General features: G+C 37.3%; 2 long non-coding RNA genes and 3 other non-coding genes across 6 annotated transcripts; 1 reads left to right on the top strand and 4 right to left on the bottom strand.

Moving 5' to 3' along the window:
- The first annotated feature begins 610 nt into the window (after positions 1-610).
- LOC122001939 lies at positions 611-2,951 on the top strand. 2 transcript variants are annotated; one of them, XR_006117530.1, is made up of 2 exons: positions 611-1,100; positions 1,805-2,951. It is a non-coding gene; the product is annotated as an uncharacterized LOC122001939 (long non-coding RNA). The 2 variants fall into 2 exon arrangements; XR_006117531.1 differs by having other exon boundaries at positions 611-1,181.
- A 5,882-nt stretch (positions 2,952-8,833) lies between these two features.
- Positions 8,834-10,492, bottom strand: LOC122001938. The gene is made up of 2 exons (XR_006117529.1): positions 10,077-10,492; positions 8,834-9,963 (listed from the first exon to the last, which is right to left on the bottom strand). It is a non-coding gene; the product is annotated as an uncharacterized LOC122001938 (long non-coding RNA).
- Positions 10,493-13,877: 3,385 nt separating this feature from the next.
- Positions 13,878-14,016, bottom strand: LOC122003313. The gene has a single exon (XR_006117948.1). It is a non-coding gene; the product is annotated as a small nucleolar RNA snoR74 (small nucleolar RNA).
- Positions 14,017-14,214: 198 nt separating this feature from the next.
- Positions 14,215-14,298, bottom strand: LOC122003302. The gene has a single exon (XR_006117938.1). It is a non-coding gene; the product is annotated as a small nucleolar RNA Z102/R77 (small nucleolar RNA).
- Positions 14,299-14,375: 77 nt separating this feature from the next.
- Positions 14,376-14,477, bottom strand: LOC122003301. Its single transcript, XR_006117937.1, has one exon. It is a non-coding gene; the product is annotated as a small nucleolar RNA Z101 (small nucleolar RNA).
- Positions 14,478-21,378: the final 6,901 nt, after the last annotated feature.

Below are 21,378 nucleotides of genomic sequence, written 5' to 3'. Positions count from 1 at the left end.
TTGTTATAGTAGTTAGAGTTGGGTACAAACCCTACAACTTTGAAAAAGAGGGTTGCTATAGTGATTTCGGTGGTTGCTACACAAAGTTTAAGATTTTTCTGTAATATCAAGTTTAGGGTTTGTTGCTACAATACTTTTTCTATAGTACCGATTGATTTGTGAGTTCCAACAATCGATTGGTGACATTGTATCAGCGAACAAACACTTCAACAAATATGATTTTCCATAGCGCATCATCAACGACGCACAATTAAGACGTGCTATTAATAATAGTTTTTAAGATGCACCCAATAAAGTGCATTGTGAATAATATTATATTTATAAAAATGATGACGTATAAAAAAAAGTACGATATTAATAATCTTTTCTACAACGTATAAAATGTTGTTAAAGTTTAATATTAATAGTTTACAAAGTACATTATTAATACTATTATACTTATATAAATGACACGTGTAAAAATACAACTGAATAATTATTATTAAAATATTAACAATGTGCAAAATACACGCGGTTAATAATCTTTAAAATTAAAAAAAAGAATTAAGTCCCTAAATCCTACCCAAACCCCTAATTATTTTTATCAAACCCTTCTCTGCCAAAACCCTCCGCAACCTAAACTCCTCATCAACCAAAACCATCCATGAAAATGTACCCACCTCCTCCAAACCACGAAAAACATATTACGCCAAAACTCTCATCCGTGTCGCCCGCATCTAGCCTCCTCTGCGTCGCCCGCACCTAGCCTCCTCCGCCACTCATCTGAGTTGCCTGCGACTAGCTTCCTCAGCCACTCCTCCGCATCGTCCGTGACCTAGCCTCCTCTGCCACTCCTCCATGTCGCCCGCGATCTAGTTTCCTCCGCCACTCCTCCGCCCACTCATCATCATCACCCGGTTCTTCAATTGTTAGTGGATCTCAAATATATGGTAAGATTTAAGATCCGCGTCTTTGGAGATTCCATGGGTTGCAAGTTAGGATCCTGTTGGGGTTGGGGTCTGCTGCCATAGTGATGAATAACATGCTTACAAACGAAGGCTTTGGCTCATTTTACAAGATTTGCTTCTCATCTCTTTTGGTGGAAGGTGTTGTCGAGATAGGTACGGTGGAATTAGGCGATCTTCAACTGTCTTCTTACCTTGTAGAAACTGCATTCGTTGGAAAACCATACTTTCAGAATGGTACATTTTTGTAACTTATATTTTTTTTGTTAATAAAATGTTGATTGAAATTCTTTTTTTTTTTAAGGTTTAGATTTATAACCGTCTCCTCAATTCCAATTTGGATCAGATCATACCTTCTTTAGGATAACAGAATTTTCTATATTTCTATATTTTGTTTGATATAGTTTTTAATATACCTAGAAATACATGATTTTTAACAATTAAAAAGTTACTAAAATTTTGATGTGTGTGCGTGTGTTGTATGCTCTTTTGTGAGTGCGTGTTGTGATTAGCCAATCAGCTTTAAAAAGATCAAATGACACATTTTCTTGTATCTTTCTCAAACTGTTAAGGAGTCTTTTATTTTTGTTTCTTGTCATCGCATTATTTTACCTTTTTAGAGCACAAATGAGAAATTAAAATGTGCAAGCTTCTGCACTCTATGATTGACAGTAGGATTTTTTTTTTTTTAAATCTAGAAGATTCCAGGTTGACCTGTCCATTGAGTAGGGAGTATAGGGATATAATGTTCAGTGATCTTTATCTATCTCTGACTAGTTTGATCGCCAGGAAATTGAAAGAGTTTCTTTATAGCAATTTTGTGGGTAGGGTTTTGACATTTTTATTCATAATTTTTGCAGGTGTACCTTCGCTTGTTGCCTTGCCTTCTAATTGTACAAATACTCATTGCATTGAAAAGTTTGTAGAGGATGATGGATTTTTTATATAACTTGTGTTTGTTGGAAACTCTTCCTATATTATTTACTTACAATTTCATTGTACGTATCCTGATGAATTCTCAGTTGATTCAATTTTAGATTGGATGACAACCAATATTCTTGGTCTACCTCGCATTCTTTACTATTCAAAGGAGACTCTGGTAATACATGTGCTCTGGGTAATTTAAATAGCATGGTAATTTTTTTTGTGAGGTCTTGGTTGAAGTTTATTAGGTGAACCTTAGCATCGATGTTAGTTGCCACATGCTATTACTAACTAGGCTAGGCTTGCGGTCTAGCTGTGGGCATGGGTCTCAAGTTTTTGAGAGCTACATTAATTGTTTATCCTAGGTGTTTATGCAAACTCTTTAGCTGTTTTTACTGTCATATGGGGTGGTGTTATATAACTTATTTTTTGAACTTTTGTTCTTGTGGTGCTCTCTGTTACCTATCATTTTCAGGCCAAGTTCATTGCAACAAGTGGTCGCTATAAAATACTGGCTGCAAACTAATAGACTTGTGAGGACAACTACTTAAAATGTTATGTCTAATATATTTTTAATGTTTCTTTAAACCCTTAGACAAGCTAATGGGTTGATTTATGTTTCGGAAAAATAAAGTATTAGGGTAGTGAACTAATGATATGTATTCTTTCAATAGTGGGCATTTTCTCTAATGGTTGCAAATTAAAGAATTCGGATTACTCCCTGCTCCTAAACTTTCATCTTCCCTCCTTATTAGTTTTGGAATACCAGCAAAATGGGTGCCTCCTCCACCACCCTCTTCTCTTCTTTTCTTCTTCTGATTCTTCCACTCTTTTTATCCCTCTCTCATCCTATCTTCGTGTCTTCCTCCTTTCCCATCTGCTTCTACTGCTATAATCATTGCCTCATTCAGAGAGAGGGGTTGGTTATGGATTCTCACTTTATTGGCTCAATCAGATATTCAGGAAACTGATTCATAGTTCGACAATCATAATATGAGCCTAAACAGTCCTAAATATTAAACTGTGACAATCTCCTACAAAGTAGTAAATGCAATCTGGGATGGTGAACCACCAGGTAAAAATCATTCAGAACAAAAAGCTCTTAAACTTTATAGTAATTTTTTTTTCTGTTACTGAGGCACTAATAAATAATCGTTCTTTTGTTTCTAATCAAATGTTAGTTGATACCACGACATCTTCCGGAGGGTGATCCTTCAAAGAAAAGAATTGTTCGAATAACTGGAGATAAAAGACAAATTGAATCTGCTAAAACGATATGATCAAGGACGTAATGAATCAGGTCAGTCCTACAGCACTATATCCTTTTTTGTTTTGTTTTGTTTTGATAAATTAGCCTACTTATAAGTCAATTGCATTGCTACCAGTATTTTATTGGCTTCATTTTCCAAGTCTCAAGTCTGATTAGTGATGGTGTTATTACTTTCATCTATTATTCCTCCGTTCCAATATTATATTTGCATTTAACTTCACAATAGTAAATGTCGAGTGCCTGAGGTTGTGGCATGATTTCTTCCTCTATAACACGTGACATGCGACATGTTTATTTTTTAATTTTGAGAAGAATATATATATATATCCGTAGCATGCGGCCGCATGTTACGAATGTTCTTAACTATAACACATGACCATGCAAAGTTGATGTGTTAGGACTTTTAATAACTTTGAGTTATGCAAAATATATATAATATATATATACTATTAACTGCAGTGTGTAGCCGCGTGTTACAAATATTCTTAACTATAACACGTGATTGTGCAACATTGATGTGTTAAGACTTTTAACAATTTTAAATTATATAATATGTAATGTATGTTACGGATAGAATAATTATACGTTGCTGAAAGTCAATTTTGTTGGTGTGAGAACCCTCCTGAATCGATTACCTAATTCAACTGGAGACAAGTGATCGATTGGTAAGATAAAAAAAAATCATTCTAAAAGTTTAAATGATCGGATTCAATGATAATCGATTGATGAAGTCAATCAATTGTTAGGTAAAAATCAATCTAAATAACAACCTTATAAAGAAGATTTTGAGAAGGATTCTCGGTTCTAATTCTTAGAAATTCTGATATGAAATGCTAGGGCATTTTTAGATCAACAAAAAGTATTTTTAAATAACAAGAAACAATCCAAAACAAGTTTCATTGTAAAGTCATTTTCGAATTGACTTTGTATTCATTTTCTTATTATGTTCTTGTAAAAATATATTATAAGAGATTTCTTCATCGCTGGAAGGTATCTCAAAAGGAGAAGTTCATAATGGAAGGAGATCACTAGAGCAAACATTGGATTAGTTGGTTAAAAGGCGGATAATAAATAAATCCTGAAATTGTGCATGTGGCATTAGTATTAATTCAAGTTTTCACTATATATTCAAACAACGAGCACAAGATCAAGACGAGAAGTGATGAACATATTCGAACATCTTATCATAGTCAACCGTATTGAAATTACAACTACAAGAATTTAAGAAATATAGATGGAAATTTTGATTTAAAGTTTCGGGCTTCTCTCTTCAATCGCCTCTTCTAGCTATCGGACTTCTGCTTCAGAGTTCAAAAATCTTCTCAGTCTCTCTTTTTAATTATTTTTTGTTCTTAACTTTTATTGTTTTTTAATTTTATTTGAAGGCAGAAAAGTTATTAAACACTTGCATTAAAAAATTGGGAGGGTGGCAGCTAACACCATCCCGTCTCCATCTTTGCTCACTAGAACGGGTCAAAAATGATGAGGATCGAATCTCTCGCCTCGCCCCCTTGCTTGACCACAACCCTCCCTTCAAGTCTGAATTTGGTAGAGTTGTTGATGCCTCCCACCCAAGCGGATTTCTTATCTCCATATCAGCACCAATCCGTAAAGGCTGCATAGTGGACATGACCACTCATAAAATATTCCTAGTCTTTTCTCAAGAGTTTTTTTTTTTTTCAAAGAACAATCCTCTCAATGTCTGTTATAAATAATAATCATAGTAACAATCCCATCAGAATGAACCATTTGTCCAAAGTAAACGATTTGTCCAAAGTAAACGATAGCATCTCAAACAGAAGGCTAAATACAAGGAACATGAAATCCTCAGAACATCTCTCTATACAAATGAAGGAAATCTCACAAGGAAACAAGTCTATCCTACACTCCTAGGATATCCGGACAGTGGCATGCGTCCATCTCGTCTCCTCGTCTACTCCGTCTTCATGTCTTCCATCATATCCTGAGAGGTGTCCTCACCTGAAACGTAGGCATCATGAGTCTACGAACCTTGCAAGAACATCTCAATATGAAGATATGACATCCATAAGAAGTAGGACAGTAGCTAATAAGCATAGAACATGAACTAAATTAGAGTATAGAGTAAAGAACAATAAATGAAAGAGTTTGCTCAGCTAATAAGGGTGGATATGTCATAAAGTAGTAACCACTATTTGAGCCAGTCAATCAGTCTCATGACCCTAGAGGTACTTTCTAGGAGAACATGCAGTCATATAGTCGAAGCTAATATAAATTACAGTATCAATAATAAATTACAGTATCAGTCATAAATTACAATATCAGTTATGTTTGGAAGTGCACTCCCTGGAGCTCATCCCGAGGTACCCATCTCGTACTATTAACACATTTGCTCATACTCATCCAATTAGGTACATAAGAAAACATAATCTATTTACATTATACCTATATCAATAGCACATTCCATTCATTATGTATACACAACAATTCATAAGAACCTTTCCTTAGCTAAAATCGTGTATAACATAATAATTAATGAATAAAAACCTAACTCATGTGGCAAAAGACGATTCGCTCGCCTCCAGCGCCTCCGCCAACCCGTCCCTAGGCCAACACAGAGGAGGTAAATCACGGGTGACTACTAGCCATTAGTGCAAATGGTTAAGACATGGGGGAGGTTATGCTCGGTCACGCCGAGTTTCGACCCCAAGACCTTATGTGGCAACTCCCCATATCTTAACCATCGCACCGCCCCGAGGGGACCCAATAAGAACCTAACTCATGCATAATGAAATAGAGGATAGATCACAGGAATTAAGACTAGCATGGAAATAGACCAGATCTACCCATTAATGAATAAAATACCACAACAAAACCCTTACTGATCACACCATAACAGAACCAGGCAAAAACAGAAAACTAAACTACAACATCATTTATAAATTTATCGAAATCGTAGTCATCAAAATAAAAGTTGTCATGAATCAATTAACCCTCTTGAACACAATGCAGAACGCAACAAAATTAATTCCACAAATCCACACCAAATCTGTTTCAATAACAAAACCGAGCATCACAGCTGCACGATCAATAAATGCCCCAATTTCGTGCAAGAATACCCCATTCGAGTGGAAATGCCCAAATCTGAGGCTAAAATCAAAATGAAACACACGGAGTGAGGCCAGAACAAGCATGAACAACAAAAGATTCTCCGATACCTCTTAATTGCAGGCACGAAACATAGCAGCATTGAATTCATTCAAAAGCCCCAAAATCTGTGGCTGGAAACTAGAAATAAATAGCAAGATAAATCAACACATCAAAGGCAATAGGTTAGCAATCATTCCATACCTAAATCTGAGCCTATCCGAGAACTCAAACCAACAAGAGGAAACGAGGTAACATCACAAATCAATCCTTGACTCTACCGACAATTGAACCATCACGAAGAACGCCAAGCAAGAAACCCCGATTCAAACGAGAAAGCTCAATCCGAATTTGGAGTGAAGGGCTAATCACATTCATCAACTCCTAACTTAATTGGGTGTTAAAACAGGCTTTCCTTTAAACTTAACAGATTTATCTCATTAAAACATATCATACGAATTCATTTGAAATCATGAAAAATTCTTAAAAAAAATCCTAAGAAGTTTTATGAGCTATTCTCTTAACGTCTTCTAAATTTACATTTTTATGCTTAAAGTTAATTCCTTATTTAACGCTCGTGACACTTTACAATTCTCCCCTCCTTATAAAAATTCCATCCTCGAAATTTGACTTATCAAATAATTTAGGATAACGGTTGTGCATATCCAGTTCAGTCTCCCAGATGCGACCCTTGTATCGCACAACCCCATCAACAGTCGAGTAAATAGCGCAACCCTTTGCTTCATCTCTGTTTTTCCATTCCATTAATTGCTGATCAGATGTTTGTTCTACCCGAATTTGGTCTAGTAGGTTTGATTTAATGGTTAGTGTTGCCAGACTATTCGGCTCATATGGTGCTAACACTTCCAAACTCATCCGTTGAAATTCTGATATCAAGTGTTGTTGTGTGGTCAACTGCGACAGTACGCGGACTTGCGACTCAGAGCGTCTGCCACCACATTAGCCTTACCTAGATGATAATTAATACTACAGTCATAATCCTTCACCAATTCTAATCATCGTCTTTGTCTCATATTCAATTCCTTTTGTGTGAAAAAATACTTCAAGCTTTTATGGTCGGTAAAAATCTCACAACGTTCCCCATAGAGATAATGCCTCCAAATCTTTAGAGCAAAGAAAACTACCGTCAATTCCAGGTCATGTGTGAAATAGTTGTGCTCATGCACTTTCAACTGTCGCAAAGCATAAGCAATTATTTTCCCATTCTGCATCAGTACATCTCCTAAACCATTCTTGGAAGTGTCCGTGTACACCACGAATCGTCCAGGACCGCCTGGGATTGCAAATACTGGTGTTGTCATTAGTGTTTCTTTCAGCTCTTCAAAACACCTCTCACATTGGTCCGTTCATACATACTTTACCCCCTTTTTGGTCAACAATGTCAGGGGTAAGGCAATCTAGGAGAAATTCTGAATGAACCTCTAATAGCAACCCTCCAACCCTAAGAAGCTTCGGATTTTGATAGCATTCCTCGGTATAGCCCAATTCCTGATTGCCTCTACTTTAACTGGATCCACCTCTATACCTCTCTCTGAAACTATGTGCCCTAGAAATGGAATCTGTTAGAAGTCACATTTGCTGAATTTCATGTACAAACGCCTATCCTTCAGAGTTTGCAACACTATGGCCAGGTGTAAATGATACTCTTATGAACTTTGAGAGTAGATCAATATATCAACTTCAGAGTTTGCTGAATTTCACGTACAAACGACATAACTAAGAACTCATAATGTCCGTATCGAGTTCTAAATGTCGTTTTATAGGTGTCCACCTCTTTCACCTTCATCTGATGGTACCCTGATCTCAAGTCAATTTTTGAGAATACCGTTGCTCCTTGTAGCTAATCGAACAGGTCATCAATCCTGGGAAATGAGTACTTATTCTTGATTGTAACTTGATTCAACTCCCGGTAGTTAATGCACAGACGCATAGTCCTATCTTTTTACAAACAAACATCGGCGCTCCCCATGGGGACACACTCGGTCGGATGAAACCTTTGTCTAGTAGCTCTTGCAGTTGCTCTTTCAACTCTTTCATTCTCGTAGGCACCAATCAGTACAGTGCTTTAAACACTGGTGTAATTTCAGGAATCAATTCTATCCCAAACTCCATCTCTCTGACAGGGGATAATCCCGTAATATCATTTGGAAATACTTCTGAAAAATCTCATACTATCTCCACTTCCTCCAAATTTAGTCTACGAATCTTGGTATTAACTGTGATATTGACTAGGAATCTATTACATCCCTTACTCAACATTCGTTGAGCTTTGCATGCTGAGATGATATGCAGAAGATTTAGTTTGGGGTTTGCATTGAATATGAAAGACTCATCATTAGGTAATTTTAGCCTGACCATCCATTGCTTGCAATTGATGATTGCCTCGTGCCGTTTCAATCAGTTCATTCCTAAAATCACATCAAATTCCACCATCCCTAGAACAATAAGTTCTGTGTACACCGTTCGATCTTGCATCATCATTTGACAATTCTTTGTCATCCTATTGTTGTACAGTTCGTGTGAAATGTCCATTTTTGCAATATAGGCCATAGATATAAAAGAGTGGGTAGATCCAAAATTTATTAATGTATGAGCAAGTAGGTTGGTAATAAAAATCATACTTGTGATGATGGCTAAATCTAAATCTATCTGCTCCTGTGTCATAGCAAACACTCTTCCTTTGATTGGCTCTTTGAGCTGAGGGCATTCTCTAACGAAATACCCTGTGTTCTTGCATATATAACAAACATCTGAACCCATCAGACACTGTCCTGCATGAACCTTTTCACACCTAGGGCATTGAACTTTGTCCTCAACCTTGGGAGTGGTACCATCCACTTCTTGGGGTCCCTGAGGTGGATGTCATGTCTGTGACTGTTTCTACGACCATTTTGGTTGAAACTGAGCAGGAGCAGGCTTCTTCTTGCTTCACTCTTGTTGGTCCCTTCCTTGATATCCCGCTCTCTTACTCTGCGCTTCCTTAATCATATCGTGTTGATCCTTTTCTGACATCATAGCCTGATCCACTACCTCTCTGAACGTGATAGCTCGACTTAACCTGAGATCATGTCGAATAGTAGCTCTCAATCCCTCAATGAAGTGCTTCAGCTCCTCGGTCGATTATCCTGCGAACATGGGTGCAATGTATCGTCCTCTCTCGAACTTCCTGACATACTCGGCCACTATCATGTCCCCTTGCTGCAGCTCTAGGAATTCGTTTGCCAGTCGAGTTCGGTTGTCAGTGGTGAAATATTTCCCATACAATACTTCCTTGATGCCTATCCAGGTCATAGTAGTCATATCCACCGTAGAACGTGTACCCTCCCACCATATCCGAGCGTCGTCCCACGGCATGAATATGACACACCTAACCTTGTCCGCATCAATGAGTTGCATGAAGTCATAAATTGTTTCTAAGGAGCAGATCCATTCCTCTGCAGCGATCGGATCTGCAGTGCCCTTGAACTTTGTAAGCCCAAGCTCCTTGAACTATCTGTATACTAGGTTCACACCGGCTGTGGGTTAGCTATGGCATTATTCATTTGCCCTGATTCTCAACAACTGTTGGATCTGTTCTCCATGGATGCGGTTCTGCTCCTGCATAAACGCAGTAAGCCCTGCGAGAAATTGACTGTTTTGACCCCCAATCTCTCCATTATTCCTTCGGATCGCCATGACCTGTGCATTCGAACACATGTTCATCATTGTCTCATATATGCATATCAACGTATTAGTTATATCATAACTAAGTTACCACATTAAGTTAAGAACTATAACAATATAAATCTTACAAACTTGAAGGCAGAAGTAGTCGAATTCCTGACGAGATGACATGCACACACCGCCCCTTTTGGAATGACTGCTCTGATACCAAATGAAACATCCCTAATCTTTACTCAAGAGATTTATTTTTTTAAAGGACAATCCTCTCAACGTCTGCTATAAAAAATAATCATAGTAGCAATCCCATCAGAATGCACCATTTTGTCCAGAATAAATAATAGCATCTTAAACAGGAGGCTAAATACAAGGAACATGAAATCCTCATAACATCACCCTATACAAATGAAGGAGGTCTCATAAGGGAATGCACTCCTATGACATCCGGATAGTGTCATACGTCTATCTTACCTCCTTGTCCACTTTGTTCGCATACATTCTATCATATCCTGAGAGGCATACTCACTTGTAACGTACGCATCATGAATCTACAGACCCAATAAAACATCTTAATATGAAGATATGTCATCCATAAGAAGCAAGACAATACCTAATAAGCATAGAACATGAACTAAATTATAGTATAAATAAAGTAAAGAACAATAGATAAAAAGAGTTTGCTCAACAAATAACGGTGGATAATTCACAAAATGATAACCGGCCAGTCAATCAGTCTCATGACCCTAAAAGTACTTCCTAAAAGAACATGCAGTCATATAGTCGAAACTAATATAAATTACAGTATCAATCATAAATTTTAGTATCAATCATATTTAAAAGGACCCTCACGAGAGCTCATCCCAAGACAATCATCATGTACTGTTACCACATTTATTCATACTCATCCAATTAACTACATAAGAAAACATAATTTATTTACATTATACCTATATCAATAATATATTCCATTCATTCTATACACACAACAATTAATAAGAACTTTTCCTTAGCCAAAATCATGTATAACAAAAGAATACTAATGAATAAGAACCTAATGCATAATAAAATAGTGGATAAATCACAAGAACTAAAACTAACATGGAAAACCTGAGCCTTGATAAAATTACACAAAATCACTGTAGTTGACGAGATCCGAAACTACAAAACCCAATTATACTTTCTAATCTGCGAATCTCTCAATCCAACGGAAGAAAAACATCACCATTCCATGACTAAATCTTCAACAAAAACTAATTGAGAACACAAACCAGTGCGAAAGAATGAGGTATTTGAATTGAATCCACACCAAATCCGCAACATTTCAATAACACAAAATCAGAAGCAAAGCTACATTGAAGTCGATCAAATGCCTCAAATCCGTGCAAAAATACCCCGTTCGAATGGAAATGTCCAAATTCGAGGCTAAAATCAGAATGAAACACACACAATGAGAAGCAAAAGCATCGAATTCGTTCAAATGCCCCAAAATCTATAATTGGAAATCAGCATGGGGAGATGTTGGACAAGGTGCTCCGTCAAAGTCAACAAAGTTGGACAAGGAGAAGAATCATCATGGCCTCGAGAAATAGAGAAGTGAAGGGATGAGGTGTAACAACCCGATCCCTCGTCCACTTGGGCAGTCCATTTGACGACTCCTTGACGATCTCTTGGACGACCCAATTGGCGAACACTTATGTTGTCGACCGACGACCCTTGATCGTATCGTTACTCACAAGGACTTCCCACCCCTGACCAATAGAATTTTACCTTCTCCAAAAATCAAACTCTGGACCTACAAGCTAAGTATTAGAATTTATTAAACTTGATAGCCTAATGAGCGGACATAAAGAATCGCTGAACCGCCAATTTGACCGCCTAAAGAACCGAGGGACCGAGTTGTTACATGAGAAGAGTATTTTATACCTAGATTATTTAATTCTTATTTAGGCTAATCACATTTATCAACTTCTAACTTTCAACTTCTAACTTAAATGAGTGTTAAAACAAATTTTCCTTTAAACTTAACCAATCTATCCTATTAAAACAAATCATATGTGAAATCCTAAAATTAATCTTTAAAAAAATCCTAATAAATTTTATGCGCTATTCTATCAACATCTTCTAAATTTATAATTTTTAAACATCTTCTAAATTTCTATTTTTATGTTTAAAGTTAATTTCTTATTTAAGGCTCATGAAACCTTATAACTCAAGTCAACATGAAGCTAAACGAAAAGATTTGCATGGAGCTGAAAGAGAAAATGTTGAATCCGACAGAAGAGACGTTGAGTGGATCAACTTTAATAAAAATGAGAGATGCTTCAAGTAATTATCGTTTTAACAATGGATCCAATTTCATGATTAAGTCAGTGCAAAGTTAAAAGAAGAGTCGACATGGCACTGAAAAAAACTATATGATCTCTTCAAAGAAAGGCAAAAACAAGAGATGTTGCGTTGTTCAATTTGATAAAATATGAAATATTTTCAGTTGACTCCATAGTCATAATTTCCATGAGACTAGAGAAGTCTCATAACCCAATCCAATGAAATAATCATTAAATATATTCTCATGACTCCAAAACACACATCGACACTGACTCTTCTTTATACTAATTTCTTTTCCAATGTTATTCTTCTGTGCACATGATTTCTTCTTCAACAAATCCACAAAATAAAAGATAATCATAATCTTCTTCTTTAACCATCTTCTTCATCTTGAAACATATAACACTAATTATAACCAAATCATACAACAAAGATAATTTATCTTGCAATGGCTAATCACATCAATTATTGCATCAATTATTGCAATGGCTATCTCACTCAACATAGACTAAACCTTTGCTTGCATGATTTAATTACATAACAGCACGCTACCTTAATCATTGTACAAATTACAACCTAATTACATGATAATTTCTACCTACTACCTACTATCACCACATTAATCTTAATATTATAAGATATACTAAATAAACTATCAATCTTATCAATTGACAAATAAAGAATTCAACAATTAAATTATATAAATTTGATAAATAATTTTATTTCTAAAATAACTAGACAAGTAATATTTATATAATTATTTTTAATTTATTTATATATTTAATATATATATATATATTATTTATAAATTAAATTTTATTATTATTTGTCATAACAAAAGAATATTTTTTAATATTTTAATATGCACTTAAAATCCCGACGAACACAAATACGGCTTTGGTTACCTCTTCTTTCTAAAGACACTTTTCTTTATATGCTAGTGTGAGACTCCCTTATAGGTTGCCACGTGTGCTAATAAGTGGTCAAAGGTATGAGTCCAAGGCCTCTATTACGTGTTGTCAAAGCCATGGTTATATACAGAGGAAAAGTCATGAGCCCAAGGTTGACTTCTACTTCAAAAACATTAGACTTGCCTGACCAGTATGCCGACACTTCCCTTTGTCTTGAGCATGGGTCTCACAATGAGGACTTAAGCATCACTGTTGCTCATGTCAAACATATGCTTAAGACATCATGAACAAGAATGATCAGATATAAGAGGTGAAGGGTTGGGTGTAGGAGAGATATTCCTAAGTATGGATGTTCTCATGGCCCGGACCAACATGTAAAAGATATAATTAGCTAGCAATGAAACTGTTAAAAGGTAATAAATTCAAATGATCTCCCTAGATGTACCCGGACGGATATATCAATCTAAGTTAGCAATTCAATCAAATGACTATAAATTTTATCTATGCAAAACAGCCATTTGTCCAATCAAGAAGCAAACGAGGATGCATGGTTATCAAAGGAACCTTTACAAAAGGTGTTACAACATAATATTTTTTTTCAGGTTGTGTTGTACAACAAATTTCCAGGGATCTATCATGCTTTAAACAACCGATAATGGTCATAATAAATTGTAGTTAAAGTTAATTTGGGAGAAAAGTTGTGTCATTGTTTATTGAACCTTCTTTCATGGAATAAAAATCTCTGAAGGTTCACCCAATAACAATGAGATCAATATTCCTAAAGTTTTTCGAGAAGCTTGCTACAAGTGAAAAAAGAACAAGCCCCTGGTTGTATATTTAGGTCAACAGCTGTTTTTTGTTCAAAAAATTCCGATCAAAATAATCCTACACTGAAAACTATAAGAAAAACACAAAAAGATTCATTAAATATAGAGCTTCAAAGTTATCACGCTGAGAAGTACGAATTCCATCTCAAAATTTAATTCAAAGTTGTTGTTTAGATAAACATGTCATAAAGATAGTAAAGACGAGAGGAGATCAGATAGAGCTAATACATTTTAGCCATCATATCGGCCATCAAACCAATAGGGAAACTAGATAATCTATCATCATCTCAATTCCAATTCATAGACAATCACGCAAACCATTTTCAAATCAGAAAATGAAACCCGATAAAAGAGGATAAAAACTGAAATCGGGTGTCAGATCTCCAAGGTGATATGATAGGTAACATCATGAATACATGCTTCAGACGCAAATTACCCATTAAAATCAATGAATCATCATCCGCCCAGCTCACAAATATGTATAGATACAAGAATTGAATTGATCGAAAAAAAGAAAGAAAAAACACCAAATACGAAAGAGATGGAGAAGAAGAGATCCGTCAAAACCAAAGATACTCATCCCCCATTTTAAGCTGTACATCGATCAATGATAAAAACAAAAAGAACAAAAAAGATCACTATATACAAGAAATTTAAAAAAAAAAAAACAGAGAGGTGTCCTGGGAATGCCTTGCGGCGTCCGGTGGTTTGCCGACCTTCATCTTCCATAATGAGGAGAGCGAGATGCGTTGTCCGAATATATAGAGGGTGTAAAGTTAGGGTTAGAGTTCCGTCCACTTGAGACGATCTGAACCGTTCATCAGGGTCAGGCGTACATCATATCTGACGGCCAGTATATACTTTTCTAAAAAAGGGGGAAAAAAGCTTCCGATTTTCTCATAATTTATTATTTATATAAAAACTTGTATTTTAAATGACCGTCGAGGCGAACGTCGAGGCACTGCCTAAGTAGGAGTTAGATATCAACTGCACTACCTCATGCTGAGATGCTATTTTAAGCGATAACTCACCTTCTTCCGTCATCGTTAGTCTGGAGTCGCTACTATTATTATTTCACCACCACGACAAATCCGAATGCATAATTTGGGTTTGACGATAAATTTGGATGCATCGCATGAGCCCCGATGTGGTGTTTGGTCCTACGATGTGTCCGGACACGTCGTGCAAGACCGGACGCATCTCCCGAGCTTGGAGACGAGTCCAGAAGCGTCGCTCGGGTCCAACGATATACCTCGACACATTGCTCAAGCCAGTGATGTATCTGAACTTGTCGCATAGTCCCCAAGATGTGTCAAACTCGTTGCCCAACTGAAATAAAGTACACGAGTAAGTTGAAAGTTAGGATTTAATTAAATTACTTTATGTTAATAATTTTAATCAAATCATAACTATTGGGATAATTTAAATGAACCTAATATAATTATCTTATCAATTTAATATATATATATATATATATATATATATAATTATTTTTTAAATTTTTAAACATTTAGATTAAATTTTTAATTTTTAATTAATATATTTGATTAAAAGTAAATATTACAAAAGAATAGTAATTATTTATAATATTATTTATTTAAAAATAAAAGATATTTAACCCCAGGTAATGCCTAGGTACCGCCTAATAAAAAGTTTTTAAAAATGTTAATAATATCAAAATTTAAAATTGAGTTAATTATTTGAATTTAGACTTTGATATCTCAACCCAATTTAAAATCACTAAATTTCATTGGAATTACTTGTTCATCAATCTATTTTTTTTCCCTAATGTAATCATCCTCAGAAGAAAATATGACATCAATTGAGTTTAAAAATTCAAGGACTAGGTAGGGATATGTCGGAAGACGTGTATACATAATGTCATTCTAATCAAAAGAACTAATCATCCAATCTATATCGTCCATAATACCTAACATCTCTATAGTAATTGGATCCATATATCTAGTACACACAATTTTTCTAATGACAAATAAATCATATCTAGCTTTTTGTTATTGATTTCAAAAAATAATATGAAATTCGTTGTCGTTACCTTCGTCGCGTGCTACCCTTTTACCTTTGCCCTTTGATGAAGTAGCGTTTCCTTTACCCTTGTCTCCTTCCAGTGCATCTCCTCCACTAGATCCTCCACTCCCTCATTGGAGCCTTTTCAAGAGGTGAGACATGATTTTCAAGGTGAGTTTGAGAAAGTTTTTGTGGGTAAAGGTGGATCTTGAAGAAATAGGAGGAGGAAGAAGAAGAAAAGTATAGGGACCTAGATCTAGATCTTGAAAGAGAGGAATCGTAGATCTGGGTATTTGAGGTTGATGAAAAGGGATGAGGGAGAAAAAGGATTTGGAACAAAAGGAGATGGAAATTTGGGTGGGTGGAGGTGTTTGGCGGTGCACACGGGTGGGGCACAACTCAGTTGAGGGTATCGCCGCAAAGCCCTGTCATTTGGCACAACCCCTCCCCCTTCTCGGCCTCGGTCACACGACCGTGTCAATCGACACAACCCATGTCTTCTTCCTCTTGGGTGGCCTCACACAGTAGTGTCAGTTGACACAACCAGCTCCATTCTCTGCTCTGCCAAAACCACACGGTAGTGTGAGTTCACACGGCCTATGGTATTTCCATTTCTGCCAGCATCACACGGTCGACCTCTTGACTTACGTAGTGGCTGGATTTTCTCCTCTTTGACTTCTCCGACGCCTTCACGCCCATCAAATAATCATGGTCAGCTCATGGAGGCTATGCACAACCTGAAAACAAAGAGTTAGAAACAAATGAACTTAACTAAGGAAACAAAATAACAAACTAAAAACCAATTAAACGAAAATCCTTGGGATGCATCCCAAGAAGGCTTGTTTTAAGTCTTTAGCTCGACCCCATTGGACTCATTCAGGTGGGTGTGGATTTGAAAAGTATAGCAGTGAATTTACTTTAGCCGGCATGTCGTGGAGGTATTTTTTTAAACGCTGCCTATTTACTTTAAATTCTTCGCGCTCTTCGTTCCAAATATCTACTGCTCCAAACGGATAGACCTTCTTGACTTAGAATGACCCTGTCCATCTTGATTTTAACTTTCTAGGAAAAAGTTTCAATCTTGAATTAAACAATAATACTAAGTCCCTTTCCTTGAATTCTCTGCGTAGAATATCTTGATCATGCCATCTCTTTGTTCTTTATTTATCAGATTTGGCATGTTCGTAGGCATCCATCCTCAGTTCATCAAGTTCATTCAATTGGAGCTTCCTTTTTTCTCCTACTAACTTGAGGTCCATGTTAAGCCATTTAATCGCCGAATAAGCCTTGTATTCTAGTTCTACTGGAAGGTGACAAGGTTTTTAATACATAAGTTGAAATGGGGTCATCCCAATTAGAGTTTTGAAAGTAGTACGGTATGGCCATAGGGCATCATCCAACTTTAATGACCAGTCCTTTCGTGAATTGGGCACTATCTTTTCTAAATTGCTTTAATCTCCCAGTTAGAAATCTCAGCTTTTCCACTAGTCTGGGGATGGTAGGGCGTTGCTACTTTGTGGCTTACTCCATATTTCTTTAGTAAATTTTCGAACTGCCTTTTAATGAAATGTGAGCCTCCATCAATAATGACTACTATGGGTACACTAAATCATGGAAAAATCACATTCTTAAACAGTTTGATCACTATCTGGAGTTACTAGTAAGAGAAGCTATGACTTCTAACCATTTTGACATATAGTCCACTGCTACTAAAATATAGTTATTTCCATACGATGAAGGAAAAGGACCCATAAAATCCACCTCCCATACGTCAAACAATTTTACTTCAAGAATATAATTTAATGGCATCTTGTTTCTCCTAGTGATGTTTCCAGTCTTTTGACATTAATCGCAGGACTGCAAAATTTTTTGTATGTTTAAATAAATTCAGCCAAAAAATCCTACTTGTAAAATCTTCGCAGTTGTCTTTGAAACCCCTAAATGCCCGCCTTAAGACGATGAGTGGCAATGAAATAGAATGTCTTTGACTTTGTCTTCTAGCACACACCTTCGGTAGATTGTGTCTCCGCATTTCCTATAAAGCAATGGTTCATCCCATATGTAGTGTTTGACATTCGAAAAAAACTTCTCTATTTGTTGCCAGGTGAAGTTTGGGGAAAGTATGTTGGTGTAATTTCCAGTAGGTCAAGGTTGACCTAGTTGACCAAGCGTAAACCTTGGTCATAGTTTCGATGTTTGACAATACAGGAAGACATGTAGACATGGACAATGCAGGTGCAGTTGTCCATGCGGAGAGATACTGATCAGGGTCTGATCAGGTTGGATGAAGAAGAGTCAAGTAGGTCAAGGTTGACCGGATACTTGACTGGGAAGTCCTAACTGGGATGTTAGGCAGTTCGGAAAGTCCTGGTGAGTGAAACCAGGCAGTTCGGAAAGTCCTGGTGAGTGAAACCAGGCAGTTCGGGAAATCCTGGTGAGTGAAGCCAGGTGAAAATCCTAGTGAGTGAAGCTAGGTGAAAGTGAAAGTCCTGGTGAGTGAAGCCAGACAGTTGGAGAAAGTCCTGGTGAGTGAAGCCAGGCAGATGGGAAACCCTGGTGAGTGAAGCCAGGTAAAAGACCTAGTGAGTGAAGCTAGGCAGTTTGGAAGTCCTGGTGAGTGAAGCCAGGCAAGGGAAATCCAAATGGGTCAAGGTTGACCAGACATCTGGTGAAAAGTCCAAGCAGGGAGCTTGGCACGGGAAAAGTCTAAGTATGGAGACTTGGCACGGAGAAGACCAAGATGGAGACTTGGCACGGAAAGTCGGAGAGGGCTCGGTAGCTCGTTCTCCGGACTGTGGTCAGAGAGGGCTCGGTAGCTCGTTCTCTGGACCGGATGAAGTCGGAGAGGGCTCGGTAGCTCGTTCTCAAGACCAAGTAGAGTTTAGGGCTGGAAGCTCTAAACCTGGATCGGTCTGGTAACCGATCCAGTGATACGCTGGGTTATCTGATCGGTCTAGTGACCGATCAGTAACCAAACAGAAGTATTCTGTTGCTTATCTGATCGGTCAGCAGACCGATCAGTGATCGATCAGTAGTATACGGTGAAGTTCCTGATCGGTCTGCAGACCGATCAGGAGACGATCAGAAGGAGATCACCTTCGGGAGGGAAAGGTCCTGATCGGTCATGGGACCGATCAGGGAAGGACCTGATCGGTCTCCATGACCGATCAGGGAAGGGCCTGATCGGTCTTGTGATCGATCAGGACCCTTGTGGACCGATCAGGATGAAGCCTGATCGGTCCACATCCTAGCCATTGCGTAGCAACGGCTAGTTTCTTCTGTGTCTTCTTCGCAGGTTATAAAAGGAGTTCGAGGGCCTGTACAGATCTTCTTCCTTCTTCTTCTTCCTGCTGAGTTCTGCTGAGCTCTCGCTGCCGAAGCTTCGGGTGAGCTTCCTGCTGGTTTTCTAACTGAGCTTGGATCCGAGAAGTTGCTGCTTCATCAGGATTCCAGTCGGCAACAAGAAGGCAAGCAAAGGGTTTTACATTTCGATTGTTCTTGTTTGCTTTCTCTACTGTTATACTCCTTATTGCTGTTGCAAAGAGATTGTGGCGAGGTTTCTCCACCCACAAGGAGTATTTATTAGCCGGTTCTCCGGGGACTCATCCACCGACGGATTGATAGGGCTCGTCCACCTTACGGACACGCCGAGGAGTAGGAGTTTATCTCCGAACCTCGTTACATCGACGCGTTGAGGTTTGATCTTCTTGTTTTCGTTTCTTGTTCTTATTTCCGCTGCGCTAACCCTAGTTTGTAGAAAAAAACGCAAAGAATTTGGGGTCGGCTATTCATACCCCCCTCTCTAGCCGCAATCATCGATCCTAACAAAGTACTCCACTTGCAAGATAATTAACAAAATCCGCATACCAAGGAATTTTTCCACAACTTAATGCCAAAAGGTGTTCATCATGTAAAGTATCATTTATGGGTGGATCAAAATCTTTATCTTTTTGCCCATTCAGCCATACTCTAGATAAATGATCTACCATAACATTCTCAACTCCTTTCTTATCTCATATTTCCAGATTAAATTCTTAAAGAAGCAAGATCCATCTAATCAAGCGTGGTTTAACATCTTTCTTACTAAGCAAATAGTGTATGATAGCACGATCAGAATGATCAGAATACACTATCACTTTTGAGCCTACTAAATAGGACTTGAACTTGTCGATTGCAAATACTATGACCAACAGTTCCTTTTCAGTGGTGGAATAATTCATTTGGGTTGCATCTAGTGTCTTACTTGCATAATAAATTGCATGCAATACTTTGTCCTTTCTTTGCCCAATAATTGTACCTACTGCGAAGTCACTAGCATCACATAAGATTTCGAACAGGAGTTCCCAGTCTGGAGCTCAAATTACAAGAGTCAAGATAAGAACATTCTTGATTTTCTTAAAGACCTCATTGTAATTGTCATCGAAATAAAATTCAACATCCTTAGTCAACAAATTAGTTAGTGACTTGGAAATTTTTGAGAAATCCTTAATGAAGCGCCGATAAAATCCAGCATGCCCTAAAATATTCCTTACCCCTTTTACATTAATTAGTGGGGGTAGCTTTTCAATTGTTTCTACTTTAGCTTGATCCACTTCAATTCCTCGTTCTGAAATCTTGTATCCCAAGACAATCGCTTCTTTAACCATGAAGTGACACTTTTCCCATTTTAAAACTAAGTTCACTTCTTCACATCTCTGGAGGACTTTAGAAAAGTTTAAAAGATAGGAGTTAAAATCATTTCCATATACTGAGAAATCATCCATGAATATCTCCATGATCTTCTTTGTAAAATCCAAAAATATCGCCATCATACATCGTTGAAATGTTGCTGGGGTGTTACAAAGTCCAAATGGCATACATCGATAAGCATAGGTACCAAAAGGACATGTGAAGGTGGTCTTTTATTGATCTTGGGGATGTATTGGGATTTGAAAAAAACCTGAGTATCCATCCAAATAGCAAAAAAAAGAGTGTTTTGCCAATCTCTCAAGCATCTCATCAATGAATGGTAAGGGAAAATGGTCCTTCCTAGTCTTCTTGTTTAGCTTTCTATAATCAATGCACATCCGTCACCCTGTAATAATTCTAGTTGGAATCAATTTGTTGCTTTCATATCTAATTACAATCATCCCCCCTCTCTTGGGGACTACATGTACCGGGCTCACCCACTCGCTATTAGATATAGGATAGATAATTCCTGCATCTAGAAGCTTTAATATCTCTTTTTTAACCACTTCTTCCAAATTAGGATTTAATCTCCTTTGATGCTCGACTGAATTCTTGTATCCTTTCTCAAGTAGAATTCTGTGCATGCAAATGGAATGGTTGATCCCTTTAATGTCATA

This window comes from Zingiber officinale, chromosome 7A, assembly GCF_018446385.1.
Source record: "Zingiber officinale cultivar Zhangliang chromosome 7A, Zo_v1.1, whole genome shotgun sequence".
Classification (NCBI taxonomy): domain Eukaryota; kingdom Viridiplantae; phylum Streptophyta; class Magnoliopsida; order Zingiberales; family Zingiberaceae; genus Zingiber; species Zingiber officinale.
This window is presented reverse-complemented; position numbering and strand designations above follow the sequence as displayed.